General features: G+C 42.2%; 1 protein-coding gene across 4 annotated transcripts in view; it reads right to left on the bottom strand.

Annotated features, from left to right (window-relative positions):
- Window positions 1–20,664, bottom strand: part of ARVCF (ARVCF delta catenin family member) — a 356,383-nt gene extending 335,719 nt beyond the window's left edge. For all 4 annotated transcript variants that reach the window (XM_063144150.1, XM_063144148.1, XM_063144149.1 and 1 more), the window contains exon 1: window positions 20,610–20,664. The gene's annotated coding sequence lies outside the window, so the exon portion shown is untranslated. The remainder of the gene's footprint in view (window positions 1–20,609) is intronic.
- Window positions 20,665–25,142: the final 4,478 nt, after the last annotated feature.

Here is a 25,142-nt window from a genome sequence, read left to right as displayed (position 1 = left end):
CACTACTATAGTGACTTCAGGGGTGGAATTATCCCTCTGCAAGAGACCTGGTTGCCTGGAAGCAACTGTAATTTACCAATGGTATACGTTAAACCACAATACTGACATTGCTGGAGTGGAACCAGTGTTTCTTTGGTACCATTTGATACCTCATGCACAAAGTCACATCACGGTAGTCTATGTGGATTAATCCAAAATTAAAAACACCACCAAACAAGACATCACATCAGGGGAGGATGAACTAAAAAGAAAATGCTTGCTGAAATAGTAGTTTTCAACACCCGGGTATGTGTGAAGTACAAAATATATATGTACCTTATCCCACACGTCAAGTGTGAAGGTCACACTCATGTGTAGGTTTAGATGCATTTCTCTCTTACAGATCCTCTAGAAGAGGACCAAATCCCTTTCAGAGATTTGATGTTGTTTTAAAATTTAAATTAAAAGACACATGCTTAATTCTACCTGTGCGAGCACTTTGGACTTGATGTGGGTGGGTATTTGGTATTCAGGTATGCAGGTATATCTGAGTGTATAACAGGAGAAAACCACATCTTAGAAGAGTAGGCCATTTATTTATTTTAAAATAAATAAATAAATGGCTTACTCTTTATTTATTTAGCTTGGAGGATGGCAACAAGGGAGAGGGCCTTCTCAGTGGTGGCCCCCCAATTATGGAATGATCTCCCCGACGAAACTCGCCTGACATCAACATTGTTATGTTTTCAGCGCCAGGTCAAGACCTTTCTCTTTTCCCAGGCAGTTAAAATTGCATTTAACAGCCTATGCTGATTTTATAACTGACCTGAGAATAGTTGTTTTAAATGGATATTGTTGTTTTTATACTTTTAGTGGTTTTAAATTTTGTATATCTGTTTTAATGTTTACTGTTTTTAACTTTTGAAAACCGCCCAGAGAGCTTTGGCTATGGGGTGGTATATAAATGTAAATAAATAAATAAATACGCTTCTGTACCATTCAATAGCCAAAGCTAACATCACATTGGGAAGGATCCAATGGTGTCCAGCCACTAGCCCAATTGCCAGCATGGCAGGTTCCCCAGACATTCTGCAACCATTGGCTTCCGCTGGTGTAATGTAAATAGCTCTAGCAGCAGGAGGCTGTTGGACCCTTCTCAGTATCCACAAACTATCAAAGAAAGAAATGGCAGCACTTTTACTGTGAGCTTGGCCACCCAAAGTAGGTCCACACAACGGAATATGATTGGATTTTACTCTCCGATTTTTCCACCTCCATTAAGGAGGCTGGTGGTGGTGGTGAAAGTGGATTTACTTTTCCCGGGATCAGAAGGCGAAGATAAAGTTTTAGAAAGGTTATTATGCAGCAGTTTGAAACTCCTTATCACAGTTCCTTACAACAAGGCACAAATCAAGTAAGTAGGGAAATGTCACTACGGCACCGATACGCAACCGTTCCCTCCAAGTGTTATTTAATTATTCTGATTTATGTTGGCTGTCAGCTATCAAGCCAAAATGATAAACACGCTAAACATTTTTGTTCTAGTAATAATATTTTGTTCTCTACCTATTCATGGCACATAAACTATTAATAGCTACAGCGCTATATGAAGCCCAGCAGTTCATGCAAATGTGATTTATCAAAAGCCCTTTAATACCTTGGGAAGGGAAAGGAGCCAGTTTTTGGTACAGGCAGCTGTTGCCAGGTTGCCATTCCCTAGAGAAAGGGATACACAACACAGATGAGGCAATGGCTGTCAGGGGATCAATTTTTGCTGGTTTAGGAATACACAAAACTCCATCAAGAGGCAGAACAGAAAGGAAATGAATGGCTTCCCCAAGATTATGATCCCTGGTGAGGTATAGATATGGAATATGTTGGGCCAGAGGGGTTTTTTTTGGGGGGGGGGGGGTTACAGGTTTTTACAGGAAAGATCAAGGGACCACAAGCCAGCAGGAATCTTTTATGTTACATGAGAAGCTGCTTTATATTAAGTCAGACTCTTTGTCCATTTAGCCCAGTAATTTCTAATCTGACTGGCTGTGGCTCTCCAGCAGAAGTCTCTCTTGTCACCCTCTATAGGAACCTTAAATTAGGGATAGACAACCTTTTTGGATCCATGGGCACATTTGGCAAGCTGAGAAACTGTCATAAGAACATAAGAAGAGCCATGCTAGATTAAACCAAGGCTTCATCTAATCCAGCACTCTGTTCACACAGTGGCCAACCAGCTGTCGACCAGAGACCAAAAAAGCAGGACATAGAATCAAAGAATCATAGAAAAGCAGAGTTGGAAGGGGCCTACAAGGCCATCGAGTCCAACCCCCTGCTCAATGAAGGAATCCACCCTAAAGCATCCCTGACAGATGGTTGTCCAGCTGCCTCTAGTGTGGGAGAGCCCACAACCTCCCTAGGTAACTGGTTCCATTGTTCATAACACTTTTTTAAAAGGGGAGAGGGGGAGGGTAACCTGGTGGGCACCAAGAACCATGTCCAAGGGTGCAATGCTTCCCATGGGTGCCAAGTTGTCTCCCCCTGCTTTATCTTTTTCCCCTGAGGATTTGAGGCAGCACACTCATGCAGGCACATACACAAACACACATCCAAGCAATCCTGATATAGTTCTTTCCTCACTGAGTGGTGATAGGCTGATCTGTATAAGTAGGGTGACCCTGTGAAAAGGAGGACAGGGCTCCTGTATCTTTAACAGGTGTATTGAAAAGGGAATTTCAGCAGGTGTCATTTGTATATATGGAGAACCTGGTGAAATTCCCTCTTCATTGCAACAGTTAAAGCTGCAGGTGCCCTGCCCTCTTTTAAATCTGGTTACTCTAGTATAGCTCCTGCAGCTTTAACTGCTGTGATGAAGAGGGAATTTCACGAGGTTCTCCATATATACAAATGACACCTGCTGAAATTCCCTTTTCTATGCAACTGTTGAAGATACAGGAGCCCAGTCCTCCTTTCCATATGGTCACCCTAGTATAAGGATCTCCTCTCCACCTCCTTCTCCCATGATCCTCACATAGATTGCTTTCAATAGCTGTTTTATAGACACCTTCCCTCCACAAAGAATGATAGATGCTCCGTCAGACCCCCGCCCCTCTCCTTATTATACACCTCAGTCACACACTTCATTCCTGAAAGGCAGGCAAAGCCCTATTAAATGCCTCTCCTTCTTCTCCATTCCTTCGAAGGCTTTTTCAGAGTCCTCCTCTCATGCTCCTTAGCATTTCACTGCTGTTTGCCTACGTCCCCCTGGCTCATGAGCTGGAACGTGTAGGAGGGTGAATATGGATTTATATCCCTTTGCCATATATCTGTATTATGTTTGATATTAAAGGCCTGTGACCTCCCGACTTCAGTCTGACTTAAAGCAAGAAGTTTCAAGCCTTTTGTGGTAAAAAAACACACACACCAAAAAACCACCAATGGGATGCTGGGAGATCTGTCGAGAGACCAAGGGCTATTGTCTGTCATAGCCAAAGTTTACTTAAATTAGAGGCTGCATCAAGTAGAAAAGATCTGACTTTCTGTTGAAGGGATAATGTTCAAGCTTTCCCTGCAAATCTAGTATTTTATTGTACAGTTGATGAAATGAAACCTCCAGTTGAAAAAGCCAAATATTTCCTAGGCAACCATGGAACTTAGCAGTCGCTACTGATGATACTAATTAGAATGGTTTTGAAAGATGCTTCTCAACCCTTGAACTGTGCATTCATTCAAGGATGGTTCTATCAACATGGGATCCATGTCTCTTGGGAATCTGCTAATCAATAAGGGTATTTTCTCATTCCTGTTCTTTGAGCCTCGTGATATCTTAAAGACTAATAAGCTTGTTAAGACCCAAGCTGCCTTTGACAAAGTGCTCTATGGACCATGAAAGCTTATGCCACATTTTTTTTTTTAGTGTTTAAGATGCTGGATTGGTTCAGAAGTTGCAGACAAATATAGACCATGGTTTTGGTCCTGTCCCAGAATTGAAAAATTTTGGAGGATGGTAAAAGATGAAAGTATGAAAATTGAAGTTCTTGAGCTCTCTTAGATGTTTTTATTTGGATATATTGAAGTTATAGTTCCAGTTAATGATGCGGAAATGCCTATTCACTTTCTGATAGCTGTGCATATGGCAAAAAGCTATAGGTGGAAGAGAGTTAATCCTCCAACCATTTTTGATTGTTGTGCAAGGGTCTGGGATATGACTTCGATGATGAAATTAACTAATACGATTAGAGTCAGAGAGGGACAATCGGTAAATAATTTCTTTATAGAAAAAAATGAATCTCTTTATTTTATATTGGAACAATAAAAGTTCAGGATTCAGTACAACCTTCTTTACTGTTAGAGACAATTTAACTGGTATGATTATGTTTATAACCCTTCTTTTTTACCATTTATATTTATATTTCCATTAATTCTGGCACTTCCCCCCAAAGAGTTACATCGCAGCCACCAGGGCCACCCCCAGAAGGCCTGCATTGGATATCAGGGTCAATAGTCGTGAAAGCCAATGAAAAATGCTATGGCTGGAAGGCAGTATACAAATCTAGCAAGTTAGCTGGCTAATAAATAAATAAATGGGTATTAGTTGCCCACCCTAACTTTAACCCTATTTTATATATTGCAGCATATTTCCTCTGCTACCTAAATTTAATCCATTCCACATAATCCATTCCACCATCTGCATTTTGCCTTAAGAAGTTCACTGTTATGGAAACTAAACTTGAACTCTGCTGTCAGCTGAAGATAATTTTCCAGGTAGAAGCAACTAAGGTCAGTGGTGCTTCAGGCATGTAACAGAAGCAAAACTCAACTCTGCAGTTAGATTCCTCAGTTATAATGTGCCAAAGAAACATACTTTTTAAGAAAAATATTTCTTTCTTTTTTTAAAAGCATGCTAGTGCCTTTTAAAAAAAAAGTAGCTCTTTTTGCACAGTTTAGATGACAATGAAAATGAGGTTTGCAACTCTTGGTTAAACTTTTTGAGAAAATGAACAGAACCTGGAGTCAATCTTGTTACTCTAAGCATTTTTAAATAACTCTTCTGTCTCTCTTTCTCCGCAAATCAATGAATGCATTTTGAAAACATGATAAATGAATGATTATCTTGATAGGAACAAACTCCCCACCCCCACACTGGCCATGGCTTGTGGGTTTCCCTCCCAATCCCTCCTCTGAAAGAACTACAAGGAGGAGGCCATAAATGTCTGCTTTTGTTTTGGATTAACTGCAGTTCAGCATGTTATCTGAGTCTAAACTGTGGTTAAGGTTAATTACTGTTGAAATGAGCTAGCTTCATAATCCATGGCTTGAAGTTGGCTTCTTTCAAACAAACCATAGTTTAAATCAACCACAGTTTCTCAGGTTCAGATGACATGACAAGCCATAGTGATTTTAAAAAATGGAAGTGTATGCTTCTGAACTGTGCCAGAGAAGGTGGAGTGGTGGTTAGTGTACAAGCCTAGGGAAAGGCTAGGCTCATTCCCATCATGATAAGCCATGGTTTATTGTGACATCTGAACATGTAGCCTATGTAACTTGTATTCCATGTAAAGACTGAAGATGTCATTCAAATACAAATAGATATGACTTAGAATTCTTTTACGTTTGTTAGTAAGAATTCTTGATAATGTTTTTGGCCCACTATCCATGTCCAATGCCAGGGCCAGAATTAGGGGTAGGTGACCAAGGCATCTGCCTCAGGTGCTGTGCTCAGAAAACACCTGGCAAAGGCCATCTACTAAATTTTCCACTCACCAGCTAAAACAAATAGTGGAAACAGTCAATCTTCAGTTGTAAAATTGAAAACACTGACCTGCCTGGTTGGTGTTGCATTAACATAAGCTTTTTACTTACTTTTTAAAGAACATTCTGTTTTATTGAGTGTTTTAGAATTACGATCAAGAAAAGAAGTTATAACTCTCCACTCTCGTTGCTCACTCTTTAAAAACTTCCAGATTTACTAGTACCATATTTCTTCGATTCTAAGACACACTTTTCCCCCCATATAAATATCTCTAAAAACGGGGTGCGTCTTAGAATCGCAGGTGCGATTATTATTCTTAGAATCAAAGCTTTTTTTCTGTTGGTGGTACTGAAATTAGTGTGCGTCTTACAATCGATGGCATCTTACAATTGAAGAAATACGGTAAGTATAAATTGTGCATTTAAGAATCTTAATATAAATACAAAGTATTGCATTTGTTTGGCTCACTGTCAGTTCACAGGGTTAGGTTCTGAGTAAGTAGCCACTGGCCACCAACTGTTTAACAACCTGGACCGCAACTAGACTTCCCCGCCTGCTTAAATTGGGCTATTCGGATTCTTGATCTGAAATAACTTGAATGTAAATGTGTACTTGTATTAGTAGATCATATCTGTTTATGGCTCATGGAATGCAGCGGGTTTGCCTCCTCAACCACCATTTTACATTATTTTTATTATTTATTTATTTACAATATTTGCATACCTCTCCAGATCCAAAGATTTTGAAGCAGTGAACAGTAGAATAAAACCACTTTCTTATTTCAATTTGCATTTTATTAAATACTGTCCTGATTATTTTATTTATTTGTCTCTTAGATTTGTATGCCACTAAACTAGCAAATGCTCTCAAAGTGATTTACAATCATAAAACCAAGAACAAGAAGAACATCAACAACAAAATGGAGCCAGTGGGAGTGTAGTGGCTAAAGTGTCGGACTGGGAGTTGGTAGATCCAGGTTCTAGTCCCCACTCAGCCATGGAAACCCTCTGGGTGACTTTGGGCCAGTCACAGACTCTGTTGTGAGGATAAAATGGAGAGGAGGAGGATTATGTATGCCTCCTTGGGTTCCTTAGAGGAAAAAAGGTGGGATATAAATGCAATCATCATAAACATCATCCCCAAAAATAAACAAAATAAAAATAATGCAATATTACAAGTGTCAAAATAATACAGTGTTAAACATTAACAAATATTAAAAACATTGTGGAGCCAGCCGTAAAATGAATGAAGCAACAGAGGAAAGGTTAAACAGGAAAAATGCCTGTTTAAAGATGAAAGCTTTACCTGGCATCTAAATGTATACAATAAAGACACCAGGCAGCTTTCCTGGGAGGGGCATTCCATAGCCTGGGGCCACAGCAAAGAAGACTCTTTCCAGGTAGCCACTCACTGAGCAGTGACACCGAGAGAAGACCCTCCATAGACAATCTTAGCAACTGGGCAGAAACATATGATTTTTAGCACTGTTCATTTTAGAAATTTGTAGATATGTTTTAAGGTTCTGATTTATTTGTGTTACTATATGGTTAGGTTTTATTTACTGGGTGTTTACTACCTTGTGAGGGCTTTTGAGTGTTAAAAGGCAATTTAGAAATACATTAATAAATAAAATGAATTATAAAGCAACAAGGAAAGGATACATCAGAAACTCCTTGAAAAGGGTCACCAACTCCTCCCTTGCTGGCGTATATTTCCAGAGGGCTACATTCAAATGCTTCTACTAATCTCTGTGGGCTTTCTTTGGAAGCTAAGTAATCTAACCACCAACAATCTCTCTGCATTTTTCAAAACCAAACTTCCAAGGAGAATTGGCTGCTTTCGGGGAGGCAGGGTTAGCTGCAAATTCCTGCGGTGTACATAAGTTGAGCATCATTAAGAATTTTGCCCAGCTAAGCCAAAAAGAAACAGTCCTGGCCACTAGGACAAGTTGCCTTCTGGAATCATAAACACATTTCCCCACCTCCATCCCTTCTAGAAGACCTTTAGAAATGCCAAATGAGATTCCATCACGCTGGGCTCCGTGCAGTAAAGGAATTTTAGACTCTGGGCTTAATAGGTATATGGACTTCACTACACATGTCAAAACGTGGTAAGAAAGCACAGCTACATTTTGGGAGGTGGGGTGTTCATTCTGCTGAGCTGGGTCCTGGAATTCTGCCCCAAATCCTGCTCTGATGGGAATACTGGATAGAATCAGTAACATGCCTAACTATGTACTTCCTTCAAGTGGAGGTTGTTGGCTTTGATGTCAGTGGAGCAGGAAACGTTTCTGACAGAATCAGTCAGAATAGCTCCTTTAGAGTTCTGAATTATTATTATTATTATTATTATTATTATTATTATTATTATTATATTTATTTGTATCCCGCCTTTTGCCCAATGCTGGGCCTCAAGGCGGCCTTACAAAGTTTAAAATATACATGGGGGGGGGAGGGAAACAAAACCATAAACAATTAAAAAATACACAACAAAATTATAAAACATTAACATAGATGGAGGGCTGGATTATTCTCCAAAGGCCTGCTTGAACAAAAAAGTTTTAGCCTGCTTCCGAAAGCCCATCAAGGAGGGAGCCAGCCTAGCTTCCCCAGGAAGAGAGTTCCAGAGCACCGGAGCAGCCAACGAGAAGGCCCTCTGCCATGTTCCCACCAAGCGTGCCTGTGAAGAAGGTGGGACTGAAAGAAGGGCCTCTCCAGAAGATCTCAAAGCACGGGCAGGCTCATAAGGGAGAATACGTTCTTTCAAATAACCTGGACCCGAACCATATAGAGCTTTATAGGTCATAACCAGCACTTTGAATTGTGCCCGGAAACAGACTGGAAGAAAATGAAATGAATGAAACTGAATGAAACCCAGAGCAGATTCATTGCCCCACTGACATCAGGGCCATCAGCCTCCACTGTTTCTTTCAGAATATGCCAATGCATATAAAATCGGGACACTTATCAGTTCATGGGAACATCACAATTCCATTTCCATTTTTTAATGTTTCAAGAACACACAGATTTTCTTAGAAAGTTTGTTTTTTCTTTCCTCCTCTGTTCTTGTTCATGAAACTTCATGTAAATCCCAAACTTAGAAGTTAAGTGCTTTTTGCGCCTGTTCCTTTTCTTTTCTTCAGGCTTCACATCTCAAAACATGATACATAAATTATGACCACCACGCTAAGAAAAATTTGCAGCGTGTGACCATGGCATCATTTAATTAGGCTGGGTATACACACAGGACAGCACGTGGCGGTAAATTAATGGGATTATAGAGGAATTCCTGGTCTGGATTTCATCCAGTAATAGCAGGCTGAGGATTAGATCTTAAATAGAAACCAGATTTATTTATATTAGAAAAGCAAACAGAACCTGATGCTGGTGTCTCATCAACTCCTGCCTTCTACCTGTTTTCACAGATTAAGCTGCGCTACAATCAAACAAAACTCCAAATTAAATCCACACTTTCGACCATAAGGGTGAGGAGCATAGCTTTTAATAAATCCATGTGTTCAATTTAACTATTTTTAGTGGTAACTGGGAACTGCTTTTAATTTCTAAAAAAAAAAGAAAAAGATTGCAAATACATGCAAGCCAAGAGCACATTAAAAGATCTGAAGAATGTCATACAAACCATACTCTGGGGTCTTCATATAAACACATCCATTTCTCTTGCACACACGCTATGTCTGCAGTGGAAGAGTTCCAAACTATATTGTATGCTGATTGGCTCATGAATCATAGAATCAGAGAATAGTAGAGTTGGAAGGGGCCTATAAGGCCATCGAGTCCAACCCCCTGTTCAATGCAGGAATCCACCCTAAAGCATCCCTGACAGATGGTTTTCCAGCTGCCTCTAGTGTGGGAGAGCCCACAACCTCCCTAGGGAATTGGTTCCATTGTCGTACTGCTCTAACAGTCAGGAAGTTTTTCCTGATGTCCAGCCAGAATCTGGCTTCCTGTAACTTGAGCCCGTTATTCTGTGTCCTGCACTCTGGAAGGGTCAAGAAGAGATCCTGGCCCTCCTCTGTGTGACAACCTTTCAAGTATTTGAAGAGTGCTATCATGTCTCCCCTCAATCTCCTCTTCTCCAGGCTAAACATGCCCAGTTGTTTCAGTCTCTCTTCATAGTGCTTTGCTTCCAGACCCCTGATCATCCTGGTTGCCTTCCTCTGAACATGCTCCAGCTTGTCTGCATCTTTCTTGAACTGTGGAGCCCAGAACTCTGTGGAGCCCAGATCTGTGAACTGTCCAGAAAGCTCTGGATATTGGGCGGTATAGAATATATATATATATATATATATATATATATATATATATATATCTTTAAGGTTACAATCCTAAACACACTTATGAGGGAGTAAGCACCATTGAAGTCAATGGAGCTCACTTCTGATTAACCATGCATAGGATTGCACTGTAAATTGCATATCCAGGATTACTGATTGAGACCCACCCCAATATTCTGCATACTGAATGCTCTTCACCACCTTCTGCATTTGCTTACTCTGCAATAAACCTGTCTTCCATTGATTTAAGAGGCAAGACAGTGTCTATTCTTTTGGTTAGAAACAGCCTTGTAAAATAAACCCACATAATTTACTAGCTTGCAAAAAAATAAATAAACTGGTGTGCTGGGACCTAGTAAAAGAGGACAGAAAGCCTCATTCCTCCTCCAGAAGTCCCCTGCATTGCTACACTAAGCTTCCCTCCTTTTGCAGTCCATTTGGTTTCTATGCTGGGCACAGAGGAAGGATAGAGTCTTCGTCCATTCTCTTCTGCCAGCCTGCTCACTCCCCTGCACAGAATGCCTTCTCACTCATGGCTACCACTACCAGGCTAGTGCTTAAATACAAGGCTGATTAAAAATATCCTTGACCAGTTGTCCTTCAATGAACTTCAAAACATACTTCAGGAGCTTCAGGGAGAGAAATGCCAGGTTGGTGCACTGCATGGTATCTGAAGTACTCAGGTGCAACATATGCATTCACCTATGTGCACTGGAGACAAGATTAATCCATCAACTCAGTTACTCAGAGATTTAATTTCTAGAAAACAAAACTTGCCTGTCTGTTGTACAGCGTCACACATAGGCTGTCTTGTCTATGCTCTACTGTCTTCCTTCTGTCTTCAATCACATTATTTATTTCGTCTTTGTGGCTTGGGCTCATTAGCTGCTTGTGACTGCTGGCTCCCACCTCCCTCAGGAATGGCAAAATTATTTTCAGGTGGAGAAGTGAGGCTGGCCAGATTTCCACCCGTGCACAATTACTCACAAGTTTAGATAAGGAGGTACCCTAATGATGTTTCAGATGAGAATTAATTGGGTTCTATAGTAGAGTTGTAACACATAATGCCAGGGCCATAATGCTGCCTTTGGTAGCAGCATAAGCACTATAAAATTTGGTCTCATGAATCACCTTGTGAGTTCACTGGACAATCATACTGTCATGCATCAAACCCATGTAATATAATAAATACTAGAGCCATAATTTAAATACCGCAGGAGAACCTTCCTGCCAACTTCTAGTGTGACCTTCATAACAAGGTTAGAAAACCATCAGCCAAGACAAACAAGACTTTTTCTTTTCTTTTTCTTTTTAAGGAGGTCACAACAGGAAAATATCCGTAAATCTAGATAATACAGATAGAGCTCTTGTGTCTCAGCAAGGCAAAGAACAGTTCCTTTTTGCTCATGGAAGACATATTTATCGCCACACATTTTGATTTAAGAAGAGGGCCTTTTCTTTGTACTGAAGAATAAAAGTCTCAGGGGAAAGAGAAAAGTTCTGCAATAATACTCTTAATATTTCAGGTGTCAGAGAGCTTCTACAACTTCCCCAACCTGGATGGGGATGGGTAGCACTACAATTCTTATCATCACCAGTACTGCTAGCAGAGGATGATGATAGTTTTAGTCCCACACACTGCGAAAGTGTGAGGTTGAGGAAGGCAGTTCTACAAATTTAGAAAACCCTGATCCTGTAAAAATGTAGGTGGCAATTCTCACTTCACAGACCATCCAAGGAGTCAAGGATGCAACAACCTTCAAATTATTGAAAGTATAGCGTGAAATTATTCTGCCTCTCCCAAAACACTAGAAATCTACTAGCAGTAGATTCATGACAGAAAAGAAAATTTGTCTTGACAAAATATGCAATTTGTATGGAATTCATGGGCCACAAGATATTTTAGAAAACCCATTTCAACTGTGAAATGCCCTCCCCAAGGAGGTGTGCCTGGCACCAAATTTGTTGGCTTTCTGGCACCAGGCAAAAGCCTTTTTATACTCTCATGCCTTTTCATTTGGTTAGCTTGCTATTTGTTTTACTCCTAATGATACATTTTTAAGCTGGAGTTTAAAATTGCCCTCTTCCATGCCACCTTGATATTTATCTTCTGCTTTAAAAAAATGTTGTTGCGGCTGTTATTGCTTTTAATTTCATTAACTTTAATTTCTATAACATTCTGGCCTGCTATCTGTTCCTCTAAATGCCTAGTCCTAGTTCACCTATCTTGCTAGCTTGGCTTACTCTTCCTCTACACCATGGCTAATCCAAGGTGTTCTGTTGCCGGAGCAAAAGGACAAGATGGCACACCCCACCGCAACTGCACAGAGAGGTGAACTGAACTTACTTCAACACTGGTGACAGAACAACATTCTCTACTGCACCCACGGACAGCAAGCTAGCTTAGGGGATGCAAGGCAAAGCCACATGTCACATGCGTCTCTGTTGTCCCAATTGTGCACAGTGGCCAGGGATCCTACTTTACAAAGGACAGTCGTCTATTTTAGAGAACTGGAACATGACAGTCCTCTGTTTGAAGGGCTGTCTGCTCCAAGTCTAGTTTAAAGTCAAAGAATCATAATGAGCGAGAGCAACAAGAACCTTGAAGCTCTCCATAAGCAGCTAGGACCTGGACAGGAAAATGAGCAGACATATAAGTCACCTGATTAGTGTTCTTCACTATGATGAGATCTATTTCTATTTGCATTACAGGTATTATTTACATATTCATTTGCATATGCAAACATTATGCAAATGTCTCCTTTGTTGGCCACCCTCTCCACCCATGAGAATCTGCTTCCTGAGGCAGCCACCTCATTCTCCCTAATGGTAGGGCCGGCCGTGTCCAACCTGATTTATCCTGTGGATTGATTCACCTTCTTAGACTCAGACCTTAGCTAGACCTAAGGTTTATCCTGATATCATCCTGGGGTCATCCCTGTTCATGTAAATGACACACAGGGGATCCCGGGAGCAGGCAGGGACGACCCCAGGACGATCCCAGGATAAACCTTAGGTCTAGCTAAGGCCTTACTTCTGGCATTTCAGATGTTTATGAAATTGCACCACTCGACACTGAGCATATTAAAAAGGACAGGGCTCTTTCCTGGACATCCCATTTCTGTGCCAGTTACAGGAGATAATGAGCCATGCCCAGGGGAGAGAAAAAAACAGCCAAGGGAGAGGTAAGGTTTTGCTGCAAGATTAATCAAAACAGATTACTGGGAGTAGGGGACCCTTGGGGGGGGGGGGGGAATGACATTTTAATTGCAATTTTAATTTCCAACCAGTAGGAGGCTGGTGGGAGGAAGAATCCCCATCTGGAAATATATTTTCTTTAATGCCCCCCTACACACACACAGGGCTAAGCAGTTTATTTTTATTTATTTTCATGCAAACAGGGAGGTAAACTGCTGAACTAAGTAATCAGGACCCAAGCCTAAACTGGGTTGCTTGGAAGGAACATCCTGAGGAGATGGAGTTTGCAATGGCCAGCAATGAAATGAGCAATATCGTAAAACAATACTGACATGAAAGTTGTTGATTTATGCTTCTCCCATAAACCATTCATTACTCCAGATTATTTCACTGAGGCAGGGTGGGGGATATAAAACTAATAAGCACCTCTTCCAAATTTACAATCCAAAATATTTATAGCAGAGGGAGCTGCCTAATTATCCTATTATCTGTGAGATAAATACCATTTACCCTTCAAAGCAGCAAATAGGGTTGGTTGGGTTTTAGAGATCTGGTTTCATTCACAGCACCTGAAAGCAGCCGGAGGACTTAATGAATTTGGGTTGTAATGCAGAGCCCTGTCCTCCTTTTTATATGGTCATTTTACCATACGGTTACACAACAAAATCTGAAAAACTGAGGCTACTGTGTCTTTATATGGCCTCTAATACACCAATTAGACCTAAAGAGCCACATTGATCATAGCTGCTAACTAGAAATCAGCAAATGAACTTTCTCTTATTTTATGGAAACACTAAATTTGGGGCCTTACACTAATGGAGAAACTCACTACACATCTTCAGGTATAAATCAGCCAAGTGGAAATTGACACTTTTTATGGAATATGGTCCCCATTCATTGAATTCTCTAATACCAAGAAGAATATACAGCAACCTCCTAAGACACATAGAACTCTATGGCGAGATCTATTAGGATTATTAAGATGATGAATGACAAGTTTATCAAATAATCTTTCTTGTGCCTAATAAAGATCCTGAGTGATCAGAAACACTGTAAAGAAATTCACTCAAATGTGTTGTATTTGGAATTGTTACTGTTCAACGTTACATTGAAAAAGCAAAAAAAAAAAAAAAAAAAACTTCAACAGCTTGTGGGGGAAGGAACATCTTCTCCTACTTCAAGCCATCTATGTACCACAAACTTCCTCAGAAGCCCTCCTTTGGGTGCTCCTACCCATAGTCAGGAGGGAAGAAGGCCCTTTCTTTATTTCCCCAAAAACAACAGAGTCTTGTGACACCCTAAAGACTAACATTATGGCCTAAAGTTTGTGGACCAGAAACTATTTCAGAGACACTAATCATATTTGTTGTGGGTTCCTGGATGTCATTGCCATAGTTACAGGCCTGGTAAACAAAAAAATACTTTAGCTGTATTCTAAGTGCTGCTAATTGACAGGACAAATCTTCACATTTCAACTTCTAAGCTTATGTTCTTGCCTTTGGAATCGGAGAAGTTTTTGAGGAAAGGTACTTTTATTTCTGTTCCAATCCATCTTGCTTTAAACGGGCTGAATAATCAACAAGCATGCTATTTTCATTGCAAAAAATTCAAAAAGGGCTAAAAGAGAATAGCGGCTTCATTTCAAGGTAAATGCAACTGAAGGCAAAGAAAGGCACTTGCCTACAATTGGAACCAAAATTATACACACGGCAAATACACAGCACAATTCCTGCCATTATGAATTGTATATACCGTAACATTAGGCAGTAGTATATTGTGTAAATAAATGTGGGCATGGGCGTTCCTATGTATGGCCCATTGTGCATCTTATGTATTTTAATTCACAAATGTGTGTACTTCTCTATACCTTTGATGCACCCTGAGTATGTAGAAGGCACTACTTCATTTTGGTTGTCTCCATTTCACTTCTGAAATGATTGGCACTCAACCACCCAAGTTCATTCGTAGACTAAATAAGCATAATACACTACGAGCAGAATTTTTAGAGAAACCCACTTAGATCTCTGTCCTTGTCAAAGGAGACAAAGAAACTGACCTCAGTCCCATCCTTTCTTAACGTCCATTTAATGATTTTACATTTCAGAGCATCTCAGAATTTAGTACTCTGCATGATAGGGCTGTTTTAATATTCAGTGGTTGCCCAATTAAAAGATAAAAAAACCCAGGCACTTTCCCAAATCACCTAAGCTAGCAAAAGAACCACAGAGTACTATATAAAGCTTGATGTATGTATCTCTTTTGCAAATTAAGAGAAGGTATATGGGTGGCAGAGGTGAGAGGAGGACTGGTCCTGACATGCTAAATTACTCTGCTTTGGGAATATCGGTTTTTGAGCCTGTGGTGATTATTCCAAATGGTAAGTGTACAGGCCACGGGACAGTATGGGTTGTATCTCTTTCTCCAAAGGCTGTAGTATGAAACTAGAATTTGGCAAAGAAATAATTGTGGAAATTTGGATCCTGAATGCAGTAAGACACACACGTTTGGGGAAGCAGCCATGGCCTTTAGGGATTCCATCTCCCTCACCAAAAAAAACTCTTGGGAGGCACTTTCCAATGGTAGGTGGGGCCAAATGCTAAAGGGCCAGGCCAAAAACATCAGGAAAAACTTCCTGACTGTTAGAGCAGTACAACAATGGAACCAGTTCCCTAGGGAGGTTGTGGGTTCTCCCACACTAGAGGCCTTCAAGAGGCAGCTGGACAACCATCTGTCAGGGATGCTTTAGGGTGGATTCCTGCATTGAGCAGGGGGTTGGACTCGATGGCCTTATAGGCCCCTTCCAACTCTACTATTCTATGATTCTATGAAAAGAGGGGAGGATCTACACAGCATCCTGAAGGCGCTTGCGTGCGCCTCCAGTGCGCCCCGAAACTCCTTGTGTAGATCCTGCCTACCTGGCCAGAAGAGGAGGAGGAGGAGGAGGCTCCGCATCAACCCTTGCGGGGACGGGGCGAAAAGTTCCCAGGGCTCCTGTCAGATGCGAGGAGGAACGGCTCTGAGTGAGTGACACAGTTGGTGCCTAGAGCGTCCTTGCCGCCGCCGCCCACCTCCCCGCCAGCCTCCTGCTGCCAGCGAAAGAGCCACCCGGGTCGGAGAGCTCGGCAGAAGAAGCCTCCTCCTCCGCCTCTTCTGGCCAGGTAGGCAGGATCTACACAAGGAGTTTCGGGGTGCACTGGAGGCCTTCAGGACGCTGTGTAGATCCCCTCGAGGTATGGCCAAAGGGGCAAGGCCAGAGGCAAATGAGGCAGAGCCAAAGAGGAAGGGCAAAACAAGGAAGGCCAAAAGGTGGCAACAACAACAGCAAACCCCAGCATATTTTAGCTTAAGCCACTTACCTGCCAGTAACTAAGCCTTAGGAGAGGCATGTCAATCTTTTAGAGTGGGGACGATGACTGCACAAATGTCAGGAAACCACCCATCTGTGTCAGGTGTGCAATCAAGAGGAAGGGTGAAGACTTGCTCAGCTGGCACTGCAAATGGGGGCCTTGGGTACCATAGTCGTGAAAGCAATCGGAGCAGCATGAGTTTTTACGGAGAAGGAGATCACATCTATCTGCAGCTGCTCGACTCCTCTGAGCAATCAGTTTCCGGCCGGCTTAATGGAACATTACTCTGGCATATCCGGGCTTCAGCTAGGCAGCTTGCAACTGCGGTGTTTACAAACGGAATGGCAGCTTTGAAAAATTCCACCGGAATCGTGGCTCGATCCATGAATGAAGAGGGGCTGGAATCAAAGACTGGCCCCCTTAAAATCTAGAAACTCTGTGCCCTAACCATATCAGGTTTGTGGGGAGAAGAGGAGGGAAAGCTGTGGTTACACACAGTGAAAGGAAGGGATTGTTCATAAATCGTACAATGGGAACTGCAACAAAACGTTGCAGCATAGACTGCTCCTGTTTAGGAGCCCAGCCAGCCAGCTAGCCATGCACTCTTCCAGGATATTCTATTCCATCCCCCTCCCCCCTCGCTGTCTCCTCATCCCAGATAGTATATTGTCTACACTGACTGATAGCGGCTTTCTATGTTTTCAGGTAGGAGTCTTCCCTGGCCCTACCAGGAGATGCCAGGGATCAAACCTGGAACCTTTAGCATGTGCCTGACCTAGGTACAGATTGGGCTCAGGACCTCTGCAGAAGCATCCCGAGAGGGTGTGGGAATAGACTCGGAGTCCAATGAAGAAGAGGTTGAAGCAGTGGGTGAGTTACCAAGGTTTCAGGAGATAGCAGGGAGGCAGTGGAAGAGAAGAATCTTTCCAGGTGCCATTTAATCAGTTGGTTCAAAACCAAAGAGAAACTTCTCCGTCTGTGGGGAACGCAAGGACTTATGGGGAGGGAGGAGTTGGGAGTGATGGACGCCAGAATCAAATGTTGGGTGAAGAGGGAGGAGCAACTTTGGGAAGTAAAATGGTTGGCCCATTAAACTCCCTGTCATGTTTCTCAGAAAACTCCTGCTTTCGATGGGAGGCAAATGACAAGGCTTGCTAAGTAATCCACAAAGCTATTAAGCAACAAACGTCTCTTCTACCTGAACAGAGCCTAACCTCTTGGAAATGTCCCCCTAGGCAAAACTATGGAAACTAAGCAAGACAATTGTCCGCTCAAGAAGAATAGGAAGCCCCTTCCCAAATGCCCGTATCTTCAGAGAGCCTGGTGCAGATGCAGGTTCTGGCGTAATTGAACCGACTTTCTCACACCTTCCTTCTGCCCTGTGCGTTTGAGCTTCCGGCAGACCCTAGCATCAGCTAGCTTGTCAGGATGCTCACCTCCGGAAGAAACCTCACTTCCCACCGAGTGTGTAGGATTTGACCTTGAGGAGATAAGCTCTGGAGAGGGCTGACTCCCAGCTGGGGAATCGCCGTGAGAGCTTCCTTCCCCACTGGTACAGGCTGGCTGGTGTCTGGCATTGCTTCTTCTAGTTCTAAATCTGATTCTGATTTATTACCTGAAACATCTTCTCCCAAAACCAGGGTAGTAGGGTTAGACATGACACTCCCTAGGACAAGATCCTCCCTGAGGGCAGGACTGGAAAAGCCACTCAGGTTTCGTACTGCTGGCTGACACCAGTTTCATTGCAACTCTCCTAGCAATAGTGTACCCATCAATGGGATCTTCTGGTAATATATGTAGTTAGAGATCTTAACTCCAGGTTGCTGGAGGATGGGAAAGTCTGTAATAGGAAGCACTGTCGATCTGGCTGATTCACTTAATAAAGGCTATTTACTAAGAGATCAACTTCTTTGTTTGACTGCAAACAACCTATAAACTACAGCTCTTCCCCTTGCTGGCTAAATTGCCAACCTCAAAGGAGCCATAATCCCAGCGCTCTGTGTGCCTGGTTGACATTAACCCAAAGTTGACGTCACCCTAACAGAAAAATGAGGTTGGTGCTTAGAATCAGAATCTTCAACCCAGCACAAGGCTGGTTCCTAAGGAATCTACTAACCTTAATGGTGACCTAAAAATAATTTTAAATAAACAAATAGTAAGAAAGAAAGAAAGAAAGAAAGAAAGAAAGAAAGAAAGAAAGAAAGAAAGAACGTGAATCCTTATCCACAGCCATGTTTTTTGTTTGGGCAGCATTGTCTCATTAAACAGAATTAGTGTATAAATACGCAAGCTTTTGAGTTAATTTTTTTTAAAGTATGTTGCTTATTTAATTGTGTATCTCTTAGAGGGGGGAAATAAAGGAAGGGGAGGAAAGGGAAATTAGATTTGAGTGAAATGGAGAACTGAAGGAAGCCGTGTGAATAAACTAGAAAGCAAAAAGGAATTCATGAGCCAAGGGAATAAGCCTAGGTAAAAAGGACATGTGACAAGCAGAGACGACACCAGGGACAGGAAAGGCCCAAAACAAATCCATCAAAAATGGAAGAGCTCCAAGCTTAAAAGCTATAAAGTCACAGCCTGCTCCATGAATCATAATTCACAATCCATTGCCGCCACTTAAGATGGAACCTCTTCAACTGTGCCTAGCTACAAAACAGCAGACTGGCTCCTCACTGAAATACCTTGAAGCTGCTATACTTTAAGGGCAATAAATGCTAGTAAGACATATACCAGCCCGAGATAAAACAATAAAAGCAATAAAAGTGATTTAATTCTCCTGATGGGTCATCACAAGGAGACACGTAGACAACCACTCAACCCTCCCGAATGAAGGATTGCTTCTGTTAGACCAAACAGCCGAGGTGGGAAGGGCACCCACACACCGTGCAGACTAAAGGAGGGAACCTCCATGTAGCTGAACACAAAAGCACGGCTAGTTGGAAGATTGTGATGTCTTTTATTCAAAGCCCAACGCGTTTCAGGTTATAAAAAAAAACCTTTTTCAAGGGCACTCTTGCAGACCACTCTTTTTCAAGGTGAAAAACCTAGTTGCACAATACACATCCCTCAAAGGATACTTCAGCTATATCCCCAGAATGCTAGCTTTCTATTTATTTATTTATTTATTACATTTCTATACCGCTCAATAGCCGGAGCTCTATGCGCAGGAGTGTTTGTTTAATGTATGGAGGTGCATTCAGTCATGTGAGCTCAAGACACACATTGACCTCAGTGAGAAGGAAGCCTTTGTCTCCACACAAAAAGCACTCTTAAATCACCTCCTCTACTCTGTCTAGACTCCTGCCGCCTGTTCTCCACAACCCTCCTAAGCTTCCTCATAGAAAGTCCCTACGGACATTTTAAATGTCCTCCTTAAGGGGCAGAAGTGTTTCAACCCTGGCCCATCTCAAATGAATCAAAGGATGCCGCACCTCCTGTCACCGTTTTTCATTTGCATCAAAAGCAGAAAGCAACACTGGCACGCTGAGCATGTGCAGCCAACACAGAAGATAAATATTGATCCACCAGCCTGCCTGGACTGCAAAGAGAAGCGGGAGAAAGGACACAGAGACAAACACACTTCCCCACATCAAGCATTGCATATGCAGGGGTGGGCAAATGTTTTTTGGCGATTCAAGGAAACAAGTAGATGATTGGAAGATGTCCTCATGATTCACGTACACGAGAGTGGGGGGAATCATAGAAAATAGCTTATCACTCATGAAACAAACAAAGCTACATGATAGGGGAGGGGCCAGCAAAGCACCACTGGTCATGGTGAATCTAATCTATGGGGACCTTAATTGTTTGCATTCACTTCTAGGTCACGTCCAGCAGCTTCTTGTACACAGAGGTTGTTCCATTTATACACCACCTATTTCGTTCAGCCACTTTTTCTTACTAAACACACATACACACTACACACATGGCAACCTCTCGCCATGAACAGCGGACACAGAAATATCCACCTTATCCCACCATTAACAGTACAAAAAGAGTTTGCAGCAGCTTTTCTGTATCAATGCAACATGCAAAATGTTCTTACCTGCTCAGATTTCTAACTTAAGAGTGGCTCCATTTGACACAAGGGAGGATAACTCTGGAATAGCAAGTTCAAAAGCATGATTAGCCTCAAACAGAGAATGATAACTTTGCAATTATACTTTGTAAGTACATCTTTTCTTTTTTTAATTAAATACATTTGGATCCCACCTTTTAGGCACCCAGGATGGCTAGCAAAGTAGTTAAAAACAGCCCATTGCAAATATACTGTGTATATATAGAATAAAACCTAAACCAATTTCCATGAACTCCAGCAGCAAACAATAAAAAAAGAACAGCAACAACTATTTCAATAACTCTTGAAACAGCCATTACAGAATATAGCATGCGGTGGGAGAGGCTTGTTTAAGTTCAACTAGTACAGCCTTTCCCAGCCAGGCATTCTCCAGATGTACTAGACTGCAATGCCCATCATTCTTGGCTGGGAATTATGGGAGTTGTAGACCAACACATCTGGAGGGCTCCAGGTTGGGAAAAGCTGTTCTAGTGAGTTCACAGCTGGAGTCAGAGCAGAGCCATGGATTCCCTTGCTCATACTTTTAGTATGGCCACCAGCCCTCAGTTCCTTAATTAGTCCCATAATCAGTGTAATTAAAATCCTATTCATCCAGGGTTGTTGGGGGGTTTTCAGGTCAGTCCAATCGCATTCTATCCTTTTCACAAGAAAAGTAGAAGAGGGACATCCGTAGTTCCCACGCAAGGTACTTTTGTGCTGCCAGAAGAGTCTCTCCTTAGAATTCTGAGAACCTAAACTTGCATTTTTAAACAACCAGCACGCTATGAGCCCACAGAGAAAACAGAAGATGCATTTGAAAGCATGCCAAGGAAAGGTAGTCAGGGGAAGCAAGATTTGGGGGGGAAAGACTTTTACAATGACAAAGAATTAACCCAGGGCTAGCGTTTATTATTATTAATAATAATAATAATAATAATAATAATAATAATAATAATAATAATTTAGAATATTTATATACCGCTCCCCATTGAAAAATTTCGGAGCGGTGTACAAGGTGCACTTCCCTTCTGTGTGCACTTAACATTCCATGGCATTTAGAAGCCTATACTGAGTCGTGGAAGATCCCGGGAAATGGCTAGCACTAGTACAGAAGAGTGTTATATTGAAGAAACATCATAAACTCCAACAAAACCATATTTGGAGTGAGGGATGAAAGGACATACACCTAGGATCAAGAGGGGGGACCCCAAATGTCCAGACAGAATACAGCTGTCTTAAGAATATCATATCTGATATTTTATGGCATCATCGTACTCTTATTACAACATCGACAACTTCACATGACTTGCCTGGAATTATTTCCTTCATCTTGGAAACATTGGTGAACACTCTCTAATGCCACAACCTTAAAGGTAAGCATGCTTGGGAACCTGCCGAGGGCCCACACTCCAACAGGGGGCCCACTGACAAGAGCCCCCTGGACTTATTGCTCATCTTTCACCATTGCAACCTGCTTCTACACCTGCCTCTTGCTCTGGGTGGAGAGGAGGAGGAGCACAAGATGCCACTGCCAATTCGCTCCTTGGCTCTCTGCCTGTCAAACCAGCAAACAGTAGCCATGATGAGAAAAAGGGTGAGGAACAAGAGCAGCTGCTGACAATGGTGGTGAGAAGGTAGACTCACTGAGGAAGTGGGCCCGTGGAAGTCTTGCCCAAGGACCCTCCAAAAGTGTTGCCGGAACTGATAACTCCCCACCCACTGTCACTGCACAAGATGATCGTGGACTGCAGTGCTACCCACATAATGGCCAAAAAGGTTACGGAAGCCCATTATCCCACCTTGGCCAGATGATGTGAGGAACCAACAGGATCCCAGCTAACTCTACTTAACTGCGGCTACAGGCTAGGTTCTTCAATCTAAGCAAGTCAGCCTTCAGCAAAACTGCCGAAAAGAACTCTTATCTCACTGCTTTCCATCTGCCTGCTCTGGAACATGACCCTTCTCAGACCACAGCATCAGTCTCTAGCCCAGAGAAACTGGTAACCCTCTAAATGTTGATGAACTACAGTTCCCATCATCCCTCATCACCTGTCACTCTGGCGCTGATGGGAATTGGAGTCCCACAACGTCTGGAGGGCCAGAGGTTCCCTCTCTCTGTTCTAGTCCTTTGAATCCTTCTCTGTACACTCTGGAATGTGGGCCCCCCTTCCTGTCCGAGGCCTCATTGATTGCCTGGATATATGGGGCCTGGACACACTGCTCCACTCATGTTTTGATACACACACAGGCTGCTTTAGTGAAATATATAAAAATTAGGACATCCAATCCTGGATAATCCTATATATAGAGATAGATATGTCAGTTTGGTTGATTTTTCTTTTGTGTATCTATGAAAATGGCTACTCAAGACACAATAACGTGGTTAATTTGTGTGGCAACCTTCCCCAACCCAGTGCTCTCCTGAGGTTCTGGCTGGGGGATGATGGGAGTAGTAGTCCCTCTGGGGGTCACCAGGCTAGGGGAGGCTGCTGCATGGTGTGATAACTAAGCAGACCTACTACAGAACCCCCTCCGGAATTTGCAAAATGCATGCGATGTCTCCACCCACCCATGTTTGTCCTCCACCAAGTCTACAAAAACAATATGCAGATTCAGTTAATGACTTGCAACTAAAATATGCAAATTAGAGACAGCCCTTGGATTCACGATCTATTCCTGCTGAGACCCTTGGCACAGAACAAAATTCCTTGCCCCTGAAACAGGGGATCTTCGGTTGTGTGAGTGACTCTTAAGTAAGCAAAGCAGCCAATATGATTTAGCCTTCCTTCCTAAAAAATATAGCTGCTGCTTCTCTCTCTCTCTCTCTCTCTCTCTCTCTCTCATGCGAGCAACTCTTTATTCCCAAAGAGTTTAGAAGACAGACGGAATTTCAAAACACATTGTGCCATAACTCTCTTTAGAGCCCCAAGTTCAGAAAAGTATTTTCCTTTGTAACCAGGGCTAACTGTTATGATAAGATCAAAGCATTTTTGCTACCATCTGGGAGTTAGCAAAATGAAGAAGGTGGGCAAAGGCTCCAGTCAAGGGGGGGAAAGGGGCTCATATTTAGGATTCCTTCCATTCTGCTGAAGGAATCTGTGGGCTTTCAGAGACATCATGCAGCCTCTGGAAGATGGCTCAAACCGAGGTTCCCAAAGGGATTAAACCAAAAAGAAGAGAGAAGATGGGCGAGCCAGCCAGCAAGGCGAAGACGCAAGCGCCACGTTCCAAACATTCTCTTCTATAATTCATGAGGCATGAAATTGCCTCAATATATTATTTGGCTCTGGACCAAAACAACCCTCATTTACCAGTTCAAGAGCAAAACAAATTTACGTATACAGAACTGACATGCCTAATGTGTCTGTTTCATGGATTTCAGGATTAAAATGATTGTTTACTTTTTCCTTTCACTACCACAACCACCTTTGCAAATTACGACAAAACATTCTGGTACATCTTGAAGAGTTTCAAAGCGTGCCTTATTTCACGCCCGTTCCTAAGTGCTAAAGTAATACAATTTACATTTGATGTACACCGCTATTATTTATTTCTGGCATTTTTATCCCACTGCACTGTTGAAAAAGTCTTTTCAAAGATTAATATTAAGACAGTCCCTGCCTTCAGTTAAGGATGCCCATTGCCAGCAAATCTGGCCCTTTGGCAGGGGGTGTCTCTCCCAATTTCTGTAGCATGCTCAATTCGGCTTGCATTTGCAAGCCACACTACACAGTTTCCCTGAATTTCGGGGACCTTTTCAGCATTTTTTTTAAAAATTGCAAAATAGAAATTTGCGCAAATTGTGACTGCATCTATTTCTGCAAAGTTCAAAAGATACAGAAAAATCCACTAGCTGGTCTGACTCACTGCAGACTGAGTTGGGCCAGCTGGAAGAAGACAATCCGAAGTCTAGGGGGCTGAGCCAATGAAAGCTAATCTAGTTCCAGCACCACCCCAACTGGATTCCTCCACCATCCCTATCTTCAGACTTACCATCTAAAAGAGAGAACACAAAAGGGAAAAGGACTCAGACAGAGGAAGAAAAAAGCAAAATCCAGGCATCACTTCTAAGTTTCATCGGTGTTCTTCCTGGTAGGGAAGGGTGAAATAAGTTCCCTGCAGCTGTTCCTTTTCTGGTTGATATATGAGGTTGGGATGGTCTCCCCCTTGCCCAGATGTTCCTCCTGTGAGGCAGGGTATGCAGCCTTCCAGTGGTCCTTGCCTCTCTGGCCAATGGATGAAAGCCGAATCCACAATCCCAGGGAATTGTTAGTTGGAGCTATGCATTCCCGTAAAGGTGAGGTCTAATTAGGAAGTTTATTAAAAATGGTAGCAGTGAATTGTTTTTTTAAAACCTACATGTCCAATCCCATGTGGTAACACTGGTAGGATAAACTATATCATTTCTCTCATATGTGTATCTTAGACTGCTACAGCGTCTAACCAGAACAAGCCCCAAAACAATAGACTCTATAGAACAATAAACAAACTGTCAAGAATGAACATTTTCTTGACATATTA

This window comes from Elgaria multicarinata, chromosome 18 (assembly GCF_023053635.1).
Source record: "Elgaria multicarinata webbii isolate HBS135686 ecotype San Diego chromosome 18, rElgMul1.1.pri, whole genome shotgun sequence".
NCBI lineage: Eukaryota > Metazoa > Chordata > Lepidosauria > Squamata > Anguidae > Elgaria > Elgaria multicarinata.
This window is presented reverse-complemented; position numbering and strand designations above follow the sequence as displayed.